This window comes from Sus scrofa, chromosome 17 (genome assembly GCF_054392235.1).
Source record: "Sus scrofa isolate SSC_HxYL_T2T_F1_AM1 chromosome 17, Sscrofa_HxYL_maternal_Yorkshire_Landrace_v2.0, whole genome shotgun sequence".
In the NCBI taxonomy this organism is placed as follows: Eukaryota; Metazoa; Chordata; class Mammalia; order Artiodactyla; family Suidae; genus Sus; species Sus scrofa.
This window is the reverse complement of record NC_139399.1, coordinates 25919091-25934356: the sequence shown is the minus strand read 5'-3', so window position 1 is coordinate 25934356 and position 15266 is coordinate 25919091. Positions and strand designations below refer to the sequence as shown.

General features: G+C 42.4%; 1 protein-coding gene across 6 annotated transcripts in view; it reads left to right on the top strand.

Annotated features, from left to right (window-relative positions):
- PAK5 (p21 (RAC1) activated kinase 5) overlaps positions 1-15266 on the top strand; it is a 332259-nt gene that overhangs the window by 167191 nt on the left and 149802 nt on the right. The gene's annotated exons all lie outside the window — the stretch shown is intronic.

Here is a 15266-nt window from a genome sequence, read left to right as displayed (position 1 = left end):
CTTTGAGTTAGAAATGACTGTAATTACTGTTCTTTGGCTTTATTAAGATTGCATATTTTGGGGGTATGTGTGAGAGAGAGACACATACAGGCAAGGGAGAGGAGGAAAGGTGGAAGTGGGGGGTAAGGGAAAGATGGAGAGAGAAAGAATGGAGGTAAAAAGGAAGAGGGAGAAAAACTTATTAATCACTCTCATTTCTTTGTTGACTTCCTCATTTGGTGGAATTAAGAAGTCAAATCAATTTCTTCTCGCCATACTTTTCAGAGCATTACTTTAAGGTTTTTTTACACTGATTTTTTTGTTGTTGTTGTTAAAGTATAGTCGATTTACAGTGTTTCTTCAGTTTCTGTTATACAGCAAAGTGACCCAATCACACACAGTTCCCTGTGCTGTACAGTAGGATTCTGTTATTTTAAATGAAGGTCTTACCCCACTCTTAGATTATCAAGAATACTGTCATATTTACAATGAATGAGGCTTTTTGTCCTTTTTTTCTGAAAAAGGAATATCAGTTACCTTCACAAAATGGATACATTCTCTCATGGAAAAGGACTTATTTGTCATTCACTCAAATTGCATGGTACATAGAATAAGGTAGAAATATGTTATAATATCAATTCCATGATTTGTCCATGATTTGCTGATAAATGAACTAGCATTGCTTCTATTAGTAAATCTATGAGATGGACTTTTTGTTTTGTGAGTTTGTGTGTTGAGGTGGGGAAGGGGTTTGTTTCTTTGTGGGTTTTTTTGTTTTTTTTTTTTTTGAATGAACTAATCCACTACTTGTCTGTCAGGTTCCCCTACTCCTACACTGGTATTGATCTACTCTTTCCAGGTTAACATCCAGCCTCCAGTTTAAAGCGTTGTCATTACTACACCTTAGTTTTTTAAAATGTTATAACAGCTTGTTTCCAAATGTTAATATATATTTTACAACTATATAAAAAAGCATCATGAGTGTGTAAAGATGGGTTATAATTAATTCCTAGTGCTTTTTCTTTTACTCTAAAATAACTAAATGAATGAATTTGAATAAGCTACTTCAAAAAATCCCTGATATATTCACTTAGTATGAGAATCTCCAGTTGCATCCATGTTTCTGCAGATGGCATTATTTTGTTCTCTTTTATGGCTGAGTAGTATTCCATTGTATATATGCACCACATCTTCTTAATCCATCATCTGCTGATGGACGTTTAGCTTGTTTCCATGTCTTGACTGTTGTGAATAATGCTGCAGTGAACACAGGGGTGCAGGTATCTTTTTGAATTATAATTTTGTCTGGATATATGCCCAGCAGTGGGATTGCTAGATCATATGGTAGTTCTGTATATCCAACCTTTTGAGATAGAACATGATGGAAGACAGTATGAGAATAAGAATGTATATATGTATGACTAGGTCACTATGCTATACAGCAGAAATCAACACAACACTGAAATCAACTATACTCTAATAAAAATAATGTTAAAAATTCGCCTCTAATATATTTAAATTATGAAAAAATAAAATTATGATTAAGATAAAAACATTTCTGTTAATTGGAATTCCTTTAGTATCAAGTTCCTTAACTTATATTATAGAGAAGTTTATCCATGGAATAAGACATAGCCTCACTGCCAATTGAAGTAAAATTATGATTGACCCTTACTGGGGTCCATACGTAAGGCCCTACACATACAGTGGCAAAAGTGGGTCTGAATCTTGTTCCAGGAGTTTATTTTTATTTTAGTATGAAAGATATAATACAAACCAGTAATTTAAAAAGAATGCAACAGTGATCTTTAACCTTCTCATCACTTTCACACAATAAACATGGCTCTTGTATTCCTTGACATTAATACAATATAAGTGGTACTAATGAAACAGGTCCTGATGTCTGCCTGTTTTATTTTATAAGAAAAAAAATTTTAATTATTTTACCATACCCACAGTATGCAGAAAATCCCAAGTCAGGGATCAAACCTGCACCACAGCAGTGACCCAAGCCACAGCAGTGACAATGTTGGATCCTTAACCCTCTGAGTCACCAGGGAACTCTTATATGAAAAAAATTTTAATCTCAGGTTTCTATTAGAATGAACAATCACTAAATGTTCATTCTCTTGAAGGGAGAATGCATGATAAGCATTGAATGATAAGTGATGTGCGGTCCTGGGAAGGTTCATGGATTTAAACTTGACTCTATTGAAAAGTGTGCTTAGCAGTCCTAGAGACTTTAGGTGGACCAGCAGCCCCATTTCAAGGTAAGGCACAATTGATATTTGTGATTTGCCAAATGCTTTGAAAACAAGTCATTATTTTTAAAAACACTTTTATTTGGGCTCATTATGGAATACTATGCAGCCATAAACAATAATGAAATAATGCCATTTGCAGCAACATGGATAGACCTAGAAACTATCATACTAAGTGAAGTAAGAAGACAGTGAAAAACAAACATCATATGATAACACTTATATGTGAAATCTAAAAAAAAAAAAAAAAAAAGATGCAAGTGAACTTATTTGCAGAACAGAAACAGACTCATAGACTTTGAAAAACTTACGATTACCAAAGGGAACAGGTTGTGCGGGTGGACTGGGGGTTTGGGACTGGCATACATGTGCACACTGAGATATATGGGATGACTGGCCAACAGGGACCTGCTGTATAAGCACAGAGAACTCTACCCATTATTCTGTGATAATGTATGTGGGAAAAGAATCTGAAAGAGAATGGATATGTGTATCTATATGACTGAAGCACTTGGTTGTACAGTAGAAATTATCAAAACCTTGTAAATTAACTCTTCTTCAATAATATAATAATATAAAATGATGTAAAAATAAAAAATAAAAACAGTGTCTTAAATTGCGCACTGAGTATGAGGGATTCTTGAGAGGAAATAAGTATTGTTCTGTAATGAGATAATGGCCTTATTCTTTGAATGTACAGATTTTAAGAAGACTCGTTATGAATATATACATGTGATTTAATTTTTTTTCTTGTAAATAATTGAATAAGATTTGTGACTTAGGAGTTTTAATTATTAAAATTAGATGAACCTTATAACTGAGAATGACCATTAATCCATGGTATCCTCCCAGACTGTTTGTTCAGATCAAGGAAAGGAGCTCCATAGAAAGGGTAGAAAAAAATGAAGTTGTTTCTGATTTAAATCTTACAAAACTTGGGCCATTCAATCAACATGTTACTGATTGGATGGGTGTTGAGGAAGTTATCACAGACCCTCTTCTTTCCAGAGAGTCTATGATTTTGGTGACAGAGTTGCCTAAGACCTCTGGGAAACTTTTAACACTTGGAACAGCATTTCTTCCTTACCTTCACTTTTCCCCTCACCCCACCCTCTCTCTCCCTCTCACCTTCTCCCAGCACCATCTCCCACCATGTCCTCAGCAACCAAGTGCATCCATCTTTTGGCCCAGATGTTATCCAGTTTACTGTAACTCTGTGAGCTTGCTCTTGGTACCCAGGGATGCCTGCATTTGAAACATTTCCAAGGACATCTCTTCCCAGGCACGTCTGAACACATGTTCCTGTGAGGCAGCTGTAAGACATACAGATGCCATCATTGCCTCCCCCCCACCCCACCATCTCCCCTGAGCTTTCTCTGGCTTCCCAGCCTCTGGGGGTGGGGGGGCAGACAGAAGTACTGAAAGATAATACCCCTGGGAGCATCTCTCAGCAGGTGATAGTTAGTAGCTCATATATAAATATTGTAGCTTCCTAGCTCCTGGGTGGGAGGTAGGGAACTGGGTAGGTGACAACTCTGAAGCACTTTTATACTGTCTTCCAGAGATTCCTTGGGCAGGATTGAGACCCAGTCGCCCAGAGCAGTAACTTGGCCATTAACTCAGCTTCCTTTCCCTGAATCCTTGCCTTCCTTCCTCACCATTGCCTCCAGGACTACTTTGCAGATCAACTGCTTGCACTCAGATCCTTGCCCCAGAATCTGCCTCCTGGGACAACCCCACCTAAGACAACATACTTCTTTCACAAATGATATGATATGCCACACCAACATTGTGTTTGATCAGAAGGCAATTCTCTGGGAATTACCCACCCACAGCATTGAGCAGCCACCACAGACCTGCAGCCAGGGGTGTTTTAGATGTTGTGTCATTGTTAGCCTACCTTCTGGCTACCATCTTGATTTCTCCTTCCTTGACCACAGCTTTCCTTTATTTTTCTGACCAGAGCTACGAACAGTTCTCTCAACTGACCTGAGTTAATTATAAGTAGCCACCAATTTTATGATACTGTTAGCTGACTCACTGGACAAAGGGGAGTTTTCTGAGGACGGAGTTGGGTGAACCTCTTCAAAGATCTAGAGGATGGCATCTTGTCCTTAATCAAGAATTTGATCTGTGAGCATTTGCATATAAAGATGCCTATAAGTTTCTACTTCCCACAAGCCCCTGGGTCATCATGCAAATGGCCCAGAAAATCAGATGTGTTCCAGTTACCTCTACATATGACCAAAAATATGCGCATAATGTGTCTATGGATGAATCGGCAGAGATACCCAAGAGAAATCTGACTGTTCAACTGTTCTTCTCCCTCTAAATTCCATTATATTTCAGACCTCAAAGTAACAATTATGGGGTGTGCTGGATCAAGAAGTCATTTTAGAATCTGAATAATCCATTTATCTAGCTCAAGTTACCAAAGATAGCTTTCTCCAGGCCAATTTGTAGGATGCGTATTCCTTATTAGAAGTTTCATCGGTAGGTTCCACATCATTAAATGTTTGAAGCATGAAGACTGGGGGAAGGAGTAATTGTTGGTTTGGTGAAGTTGCTAGGGAGGTTAGGGAACCCAAGAGAGAATTAGAACTACCAGATATAGACACAAAGGAAGAAGAAGGGGAAAGGAAGAGAAACAATTAAGAGTCTGTTTGAAATCAATTGGGTGTCCATCTGCTATTGAACTTCATTATAACACTGATTACAGGTAATTGGTGTTTGGCTGAGGAGATAATTAGGCTGGTCACCGGGAAGAGGCAAGCAAAGATGGGGGCATTTATCCTGCATCCTGACTTCCTCCTTTCTTAAGCAGCATTTGAGGACCAGGATGTGGCAGACAACCTCCTACGGCTTCTGCAGAGGGAGGGTGTTTACAGAGCAGTGACACCTCCTGACTCAGAAAACAAATGAGGCAGTACCTGAGGAGAGAAATATTCAACTCTAGACCTTAATTATGAGAAGCAAAGGCTTATGGTTCTTTGAGGACAGTTTGAAATATCACTTAGATGTGGATGTCGTTGTTGGTCTGAGGGAGCTATTTTCTAACCATTTCAAATGCACATCTACAACGATGGGGCTAAATGGACCCTGTCCCTGCCCCCCCATCGAGGGTGCTGTGTCTTCATGAATGCAGCAGTGCTTTATCACCAGCTGAGGCTCTCTTCACTTGCTTATCATCATGATATAGAACTAGCTAGAAAAATGACTAGTTAAAATTTAGACAGCAGGAGTTATCGTCGTGGCACAGCCGAAACGAATCTGACTAGGAACCATGAGGTTGTGGGTTCGATCCCTGGCCTCGCTCAGTGGGTTAAGGATCCGGCATTGCGGTGAACCGTGGTGTAGTTCGCAGAGGTGGCTCAGATCTGGTGTTGCTGTGGCTGTGGTGTAGGCCAGCAGCTGTAGCTCCGATTAGACCCCTAGCCTGGGAAACTCCATATGCTGCAGGCACAGCCCTCAAAAGACAAAAAAAAAAAAAAATTTAGACAGCAGTCATTTTTATTTTCATGTGCTATTATCTTTAGCAACAACCCTGGGTGGTTTGGTGCTGATGGGAACACAGAGGTAAGGAGATCCAAAGTTGAACTTTTTAATTGAAATATAGTTGATGTACAATATTATATAAGTTACAGGTGTATAATATAGTGATTCACAATTTTTAAAGGTGATACTTCTTTTATAGATGTTATAGAATACTGGCTCTATTCCTTCGTGTCATACAATATATCCTTATAGCTTATTTTGTACCTCTTACTCCCTCCACCCTGTTCCCCCTCCCCACTGGTAACACTGGTTTGTTCTCTGTATCTGTAAGTCTACCTCTTTTTTGTTATATTCACTAGCGTGTTGTAGTTTTTAGATTCCACATACAAGTGATATCATACAGTATTTGTCTTGTTCTGACTTCTCTCCCTTAGCATGACACCCTCCAAGTCCATCCATGTTGTTGCATATGGCAAGATGTGCTTTTTTATGGCTGAGTAGTATTCCATTGTGTGTGTATGCCACATCTTCTTTATCCATTCATCTGTTGATGGACACTTACGTTGCTTCCATATCTTGGCAATTGTAAATAATGCTGCTATGAAAATTGGGGTGCATGTATCTTTTTTTTTTTAATGATTTTTATTTTTTCCATTATAGCTGACTTACAGTGTTCTGCCAATTTTCTACTGCACAGCAAGGTAGTGTTTGGGGTTTTGTTTTTTTGTTTTTTGTTTCTAGATGTTTACTGAGGAATAGAACTGCTTGGTCATATGGTAGTTCCAGTTTTTGTTTTGTGAGAAATCTCCATACTGTTTTCCACAGTGGCTGTACCCATTTACAGTCCCACCAATAGTGTGTAAGGGTTCCTTTTTCTTCACAACCTCACCACCAAGGTTGAAATATTCTAAGTGCCCCTGACTCACTACCCATTCCTTTCCTGTGCACAAACTCTGTGAGCTTCAAGAACACTGGGAGGAATTCCCAAGGTTTCTCAGACTCTGTCCGCACCTGGCTGTTCCAGGAGATTCAGGAGGAAGCCACCACTGGGCAGACAAGGGTGTTGTCAGCCAAGGCAGAGACCCAAACTAGGAGAGCCCCAGGCCCATACAAGACAGGTGGGCAGCCAGCAGAAGCAGAGATACCCTGAGTCAGGGGTCAGGATCCATTACCAACTGAATGAACACCCAAGCATCTTCCCTTGTTCCTAAAGACCTTGGAATAGTCTCATCTCCCCTTTGAGGAAGATGTTTCAGTCCAAGGGAAAATGCTTTCTCATCTCCTAAATGACTCAAGGTACACATGGTAGAAAAGCAGAATTTATGTGAAGCATGGCATTTCATTTTGGCTCTTCATGGGCCTCACAGAGGAATTCTCATTTGGAATGAGGAAGGCAGCAAAGTGAGCCTTCTGCTGCTCTGCATCTCAACCTGTCTCTAGCCCTTGGTTTCCCTAAGGCCGAGCTACAGCCAGTTTTAGACTCATCCCACGTCTGCCAAAGTCACCAGCTTCTCTCTCACCTTGGTATCTGTTTAAATATCTGGAGCATCCTGGAGTTCCTGTCATGGCTCAATGGAAACGAATCTGTCTAGCATCCACGAGGACGCAGGTTTGATCCCTGGCCTCACTCAGTAGGTTAAGGATCCAGCACTGCTGTGAGCTGTCGTGTAGGTTGCAGACACAGTTCGGATCTGACGTTGCTGTGGCTGTGATGTAGGCTGGCAGCTACAGCTCTGATTTGACCCCTAACCTGGGAACCTCCATATGCCATGGTTCAGCCCTGAAAAGAAAAAAAAAAAAAAATGGAGCATCCTTATCAAGCCCCTGCCTTCTGCCATCTCAGAGATGTCAATAATCCAACCCCCAATCCTGGAATGGATAAACACACAGACACACACACACACACATACACATACCTCTCCACAGGCTTCTCTTCATACAAACTTGCTTCACACTAGTTAAGAATCTAAGTAGTATCTATGAGGACAAGGGTTCAATCCTGACCTCATCCAGGGGGTTAAGGATCCAGCATTGCTGCAAGCTTCAGCTTGGGTCCCTCATTTCAGTAGTTGTGGCATAGGCCTCAGCTGCAGCTCCAGTTCCACCCCTAGTCAGGAAACTTCCATATGCCACAGGTGGGGCCCTAAAAAGAAAACAAAAGGAAACAAAATAGCCCACTCGATTTCAACTATGTATTTATTTGTCTGCTCATGAAGACAAAGACCCTATTATATGCATCAGTATATTCTCAGTGTCCCTTTCATGGTGGACCAGCATAAATGTTGATTGAATGGAAAGTGAGCTACCTTAGTGGCCCCAAAAATGTGTTTGGGCACATTCAAAGCCACCATTCGCATCATTTAAAATTAGTCGCCATGTATGTCTATGTCCAGCCCCACGTCTCTGAAAAACCCAGGACCTGGGGAAACCCTGTCCTGATTCATTTCCAGAGGAGCCCCTGGATGACTTGGATGGCATCAGGGCATCTTTTCAGTGTGCCGTGGAGGAAATCAGAATTCAGAATGACATGGCCAAATCAGAAGTGTCAGGATAAAAGCCCGTTAAGAAAACCCCAAGGAACCCTGATTAGAGAGGAGAAACAGTTTACAAGTGAGATGGAAAATGAGATACTGCAGGCGGAAGTGTCATTGGATAATAGCCAGGCAGGATGACGTGCCTAAAAGGAGAGGTGTGCAAACTTGATGTGTGCAGTAGCTAGTCTCCCAGCTCCACCCGTATACACCCAGCTTTGCCCTTTTCTCCCAGCTGCCAATCTGTGCAGCTCTGGGGCTGAGGGCCCTTTTTTCTGGGCAGCGTGATACAGCCTAGGGACAAAATAGGCTGACAGTTCTAGTTGAAGTACACCCCTGGATAGCTCTCCACCCACTGAGCTCCCGGAAGGGGACGGTCCCTTCCCCTCGTGGGTGAGATCATTGTGAGACACGTGTCTTACACCTTAGAGTCCCCAGCAGAACTGAGGCTCAGTCTCGGGCTGTTGTAACTGGCCAACTAGTTCACTCTTCATTGACTGTCTTCCCCTCCTGTGTCTGTTCTCCACTTCCTAAAGTGCGTTTCCCAGATAAATGTGCAGTCAGTCCTGGCCTCAGGATCAGCTTCAGGGGCAACCTCTAATTCCAAGAATGCATCCGTCAGGGTGCAGGTAAGAAAGAGAACCCACTCAGGTTGTTCAGATGAACCAATTCAGTGGGGAGGGGGATGCCTACAGAGGTGTGGACAGGATTAAGGAAGCAAACAAATGTGGAGAGGCCCCCAGGGACTGGGAATAGCAGGAAGCCTTTACCATCCCTAGGCCTAAGGGTACAAGAGGTGCAGGTATTTTCCAGGCTCTCTGATCATGGAGCGATGTAGTTACCCTAGAAACAAAGTGCCAGCACAGGAAGGGAGAAGGAAAGAAATTCCCTGACTCGCATCTTCTCTTGCCCTCATGGCATCTGCTGGTGCCTCCCCCAGGACCAGCCCCATTCAGACACCAGTCACCAAGGAAGTCTGGGCCAGATGGTTACAGGGGTCGGCTTTCAAGGATGTGGCGATGGGCAGATACTGGATTTGGCTGAGCACACAGAGAATGAGGAGCCACATGGTATTCCTATTTATCACAGAGCCTTGGCTATCAGAGTCTGTAGTTTCTATTCCTGAGGAACTCAGAGACTTTCTCAGCCAACTATCAAGAAGATTTTAAAACATTAAGGCATTAAAACCCATTAAAAAAAAAATCAAAGGAGTTCTCACTGTGGCTCAGGAGGTTAAGAACCTGACTAATATCCATGAGGATGTGGATTCAATCCCTGGCCTCGTTCAGTGGGTTAAGAGCCCGTGTGGCTGCAAGCTGTGGCATTGGTTACAGATGTGGCTCGGATCTGGCCTTGCTGTGTCTGTGGCATAGGCTGGCGTCTGAGCCTCTGATTTGACCCCTAGCTTGAGAACTTCCATATGCTATAGGTATGGCCATAAAAAGAAAAAAGAGGAAAAGAAAAGAAAAAAAAAAATCAAGGCTCATTTAGCTCAGAGAAATCAAATCTGAAGGACCAATTAAACTTGTTCATTCCCTACAGCAATACTTTGCTGATCAAGAAACATGGGTTCAAGTAGATTTTTTTTTTAATCAGAAATTTTGAGGCCATAGATGGAAATAATGCAGGCAGGATGTGGTTGCCCTTCAAAACATAAGTGATGCAACTGACAGATGAAATGTTCAGTAAACAAGTAGAAGCAGAAGTAGCATGAACAGTAGACATTTATCAAGCACTTGCTATGTGCCAGAGTCTACATCATGAGCACCATTAGTATTTCTTACCTCTTGAAATCCTTAAAACAGCCCAGTTACATAGCTCTTGCTGTTCACTCTTGAATTAGTTTGCATAGGTTGCTGTAACAAAGTACCACAAGTTGGCTGGCTTAAACAAGAGAAACTTATGGACTCACATTCTGGAGACTAGAAGTCACCAAGTGTTAGCAGGGTTGGTTTCTTCTCAGAGCTGTGAGGAAAAAGGCTGGTCCATGCCTCTCTTCTAGCTTCTGGTGGTCTGCTGGCAACCTTTGGCATTCCTTGGCTTGTTAGGTCTCAGCTTTCATTTCCATGTGATGGGGTGTGTGTGTGTGTGTGTGTGTGTGTGTGTGTGTGTGTAACTCCAAACTTGTCCTTTCTAGGACACCAGTCATATTAGATTAAAGCCCACCCTAATGACCCCATTATAACTGATTACATCTGTAATGACTTTATTTCCAAATAGGGTCACATTCTTCGGTGCTAAGGATTTAGAACTTTAAGAGATGTATTTGGGGTAGGGAACAGGGGGACACACAGTTCAACCCATAACATCGTCAGATGAGAAAGCTGGCTCAGGGAGAATTTAAGCAACATAAAATTTACCCAACCAGAAAATACTTTAAAAGGGATCCATTGTGCTCAAAAACAGCATTTGTCAGAAGCATGGGGATGATACATACAGCACAGGATTAAGATTAGAGATGTCAGGACCAAGCTGTCCCCAAGAAGGGAAGAGATTAAATGAAGGGCTGGAAGGAGAATGTCTATAGACCCTGAGAGGCTGGGGCTGGCAGGGGTCTTAGGAGAAGTTCCCTCCACTGCCCCCGCCACCTCCCCTCTCACCGTACAGCACCTCCTCTGGGAGTAAGGGGGCAACTGCATGGCAGGCATGCTTTCCCCCACCTCCACAGTTTCTCCAGTTGCAATCAAGTCTACTTTCCAGGCAGCTTTTAGTCATAAGAAAATCTCCTACCTATTTACCGAGAAAGGTGGGGGGTGGGGCGGGTAGGGGGGAGTGAAGGGAGGGAATTCCAGAGTTTAAGCTAAAAAGCTTAAAAATACTAATGCCTGATTGAAGAAACACCTGCATGAATGGGTTTAATCAGTTTGGTCATTAGTTTTTAGGTGGGAATGGAGAACAGAGATGTATGTTCAGAAAAGCAAACAGTCCATTCTGGATGCACTGTGAACATCCCGGTGGGGAGGGGACAGCAGGAAAAAGAGGGTCAAGTGTCATCTTTGCAAATCAGTGTGCCCAAATCATTCATGATAAAGGAAACTGGCAAATTATCAATATCCTTGCTGCACCTTGCCAAGCCTTACCGCTGTCCATTCTCAAAGCCTTCCATGGCTTGATGAGTTTCCCATTTTCAGTGCCTTCTGATTTAATCAGAGTAGGCAAATCACTGTAGCAAACAGCTTCAGAACACTCATGGCTTAATGCAATAGGTGTTTCTTTTCCCAGTCCAACACAGGAGTTCTGGTCTAGCAGGCTTCCATCTCTCTTCAGGAACCAGAATCCTTAGGGAGTTCCCCAGAGTCACGTAACTAGTACGCGTGGCAGAACCATGATCTGAACCCTGGAAGTCCGTTTCCAGAGAGTTAAACATGCTCCTAACAATCTGTGGATCCCAGTTCCAGTCTTTCCATAATGATAGCTGGCTTATCTCTGTAATAAAAAAATCCAAATTCCCAATGGCCTGGCAAAATTCCTTCACTTTACCATCCAGTATGAGTGGCCCTGGTTGACAGCCACATGCTCCATCAGAGAGAACAGCTGCTTCTGCCTTAAGCTTATATTCTCTGCTCTCTACGAACTGGGGTGTGAGAAAAAAGAGATGGGGATCACTTGGGAATTTCGTGGGCCATGCCTAGACGTGGGAAAAATCAACTTCTGTCCATATTTTATGTATCTGAACTTAGAACGTGACTATACCTAACTGCAAAGATGGCTGGAAAGTGTAATCTAACAGAGAAAAAGGGAAATAGTTTATTTTACAATTGCATATCTCAGACCAATCAGTTGGGGGGGGGATTAAGAAAGAAAAAGAGGCAGAAGTTAGGTTCCCCTAGGTTTCACAATCTCTCATAAGGAATTTCATTGGCCTTCCTTTGGTCCTACATTAATAGAAGCTACCTGGCAGTTGCAAACAGAGCTTCACTTTCTGAAATTTGTGAGAAATACAAATTATCTTCAGCATGAATGAGTTCATTTATAGGAACTTCATTCCCAAGAGAACGGCTAATTGAGATCTCTATGTAAAAATATAATTATTCACAGAGCGTGGGACATGTATTTTTCCATTCTTAGAACAGAACCAGAGGCAGGAGCCCAAATTGCAGCATGAGATATTTTTGGTTAAATAAAAGTTTGAGAAAGAGAAAAAAATCACATTATCTCACAGTATTTGAGCAGAATTCCTTGGAGGTTTCTAATGAATGTAGTGTTATTGAACCAATCTCGGGTCCACTCCTCCAGTCTTTAAAGCCCATCTACTGACACCGGGTTGTGGTGAAGGAAAGTGCAGCCTTTATTACAGGGCTCCAAGCAAGGTGTGTGGGCAGCTAGTGCTCAAAACACCTGAACTGCACACTCCCCAGGAGGTTTCAGGAAAGCCTTTTTTTTTTTTTTTTTTTTTTTTTTTTTTGGGTCTTTTTGGTCTTTTCAGGGCCGCATCTGCACCATATGGAGGTTCCCAGTCTAGGGGTCTAATTGGAGCTGTAGCCGCCAGCCTATGACAGAGCCACAACAACTCGGGATCTGAGCCGTGTCTGCGACCTACACCGCAGCTCACAGCAACACTGGATCCTTAACCCACTGAGCAAGGCCAGAGATCAAACTCACAACCTCATGGTTCCTAGTTGGATTTGTTTCTGCTTCGCCACAACAGGAACTCCAGGAAAGCATTTTTTTAATAATGATTTTTATTTTTTCCACTATAGTTGGTTTACAGGGTTTTGTCAATTTTCTACTACTGTACAGCAAGGTGACACAGTCACATATACGTGTATACATTCTTTTTCTCACATTATCACGCTCCATCATAAGTGACTAGATATAGTTCCCAGTGCTTTACAACAGGATCCCATTGCTTATCCATTCCAAAGGCAATCGTTTGCATCTGTTAACCCCAGATTCCCAGTCCATCCCACTCCCTCCTCCTCCCCTTTGGCAACCACAAGTCTGTTCTCCAAGTCCATGAGTTTCTTCTCTGTGGAAAGGTTTATTTGTGCCATATATTAGATTCCAGATATGTGATATCATATGGTATGTGTCTTTCTCTTTCTGACTTATTTTGCTTAGTACGAGAGTCTCTAGTTCCATCCATGTTGCTGCAAATGGCATTATTTTGTTCTTTTTACAACTGAATAATATTCCATTGTATATATGCACCACATCTTCTTAATCCATTCATCTGTCGATGGAAATTTAGGTTGTTGCCATGTCTTGGCTATTGTGACTAGTGCTACAGTGAACATACGGGTGCATGTATCTTTTTCAAGGAAAGTTTTGTCCGGATGTATGCCCAAGAGTGGGATTGCTCTATCATATGGTAGTTCTATATTTAGTTTTCTGAGGTACCTCCATACTGTTAGGAAAGCATTTTTAAAGGCCAGATGAGGAAGGGAGTTGTGGGGTGCGTGATCAGTTTGTGCAGTTCTCTGACTGGTTGATGGTGAGGTAACAGGGTGGTGTCATAGGCATGAACTTTATCAATCTTTTTAGGGGTCAGTAGGTCTGGGGGTCATGTGCTCATGGCCATCAAGCTGTTCATTTCTTCCTTTTGGTGAGGGGTTTAGCCTCCCGGTTGTAAGACAACCCAGGAAATGTGCATTAGCTACTATTATCCAGGTACTTCAGGAGAGGAGCTGCAGCAGAGGATATGGGGAAGGGGACTGAACCAGGGAGGCCGCATAGGCTCCCGCTCCATTCTAGCAATATTGCATTACTCCCAAAAGGGAAGACTATCAGCCTACCTCTTAGTACCCAAATGCTTTCTAAGATGGGAGTTTACCAAAGAAGTTTTAAACCCTAGCACCCTAATTTCTGGAATGAGGGTAGAATAAATGCCAACCTTATATGGTTGCTTTCATAGAATCCATAAAGCTACCTTCTACAGCTTGAACACAATTAGGAATTTTTACTTGATCCATCTATTTTTCCATAGGTAGAATGGTATCATTCCGGGGAGAGAGATGCTGTATACAGGATGACAACCACATCTTGCTTCCTTTGACTACAAAGGGAAGACCTAGGGATAGCCTTCCCTCCTTAGACTTGTGTAAGAACATAACCTTGGATTTCCCTTTGTGGCGCAGCGGAAACGAATCCAACTAGTGTCTGTGAGGATGCAGGTTTGATCCCTGACCTCACTCAGTGGGTTGTGGATCCAGCATTGCAATGAGCTGCAGTGTAGGTCACAGACACGGCTCAGATCCCAAGTTGCCCTGGCTGTGGTATAGGCCAGCAGCTGTAGCTCTGATTTGACCCTTAGCCTGGGAACTTCCATATGCTGCAGGTATGGCCCTAAAAAACATTAAACTAATTAATTAATTAATTAAAAGAACATAACCTCAAGCACATAAGGTGGCAGAGATTGTTGGGCTCACCCCAATATGTTTCCCATTTCTTCGGGACCTTGGGTACTCACCGTTTTTTGTAGCCCTAATATTCACATTTTAATTCCCCAAACTAATTAGACTACTGAAATCGCTTCCTTTTGACCACAGCTTTGTGCATGACTTTTGACTTTGGGGATCTGTTATTCTTCTGAGTCAGTAAATGCTTTAAAAAAAAAAAAATGGCCACTCCCACGGCATGCAGAAGCTCCCAGGCCAGGTATTAAACTTGCACCATAATGCCAGATCCTCAACCTGATGAGCCACCAGGGAACTCCAATAAATGCTTAAAAGGAAATGACGCTCAGACTCTCTCATCTCATGTGTTTCCTGTCTCTCTGACATCCTGGCCTATCAAGTTCCAGTTGCTTTAGTAGCTTTCCAGTGCTACTGCAGCATAATTTAAAAATAAACTGTCCATGGGAGTTCTTGCTGTGGCTCAGTGGAAATAAACCCCTCTAGTATCCACGAGGATTTGGGTTCAATTCCTGGTCTTGCTTGATGGGTTGAGGATTGGCTTTGCCATGAGCTGTGGTGTGGGTTGCAGACGTGGCTTGGACCCCTTGTTGCTGTGGTTGTAGCATGGGCTGCCAGCTGCAGTTCCAGTTCAACTCCTGGCCTGC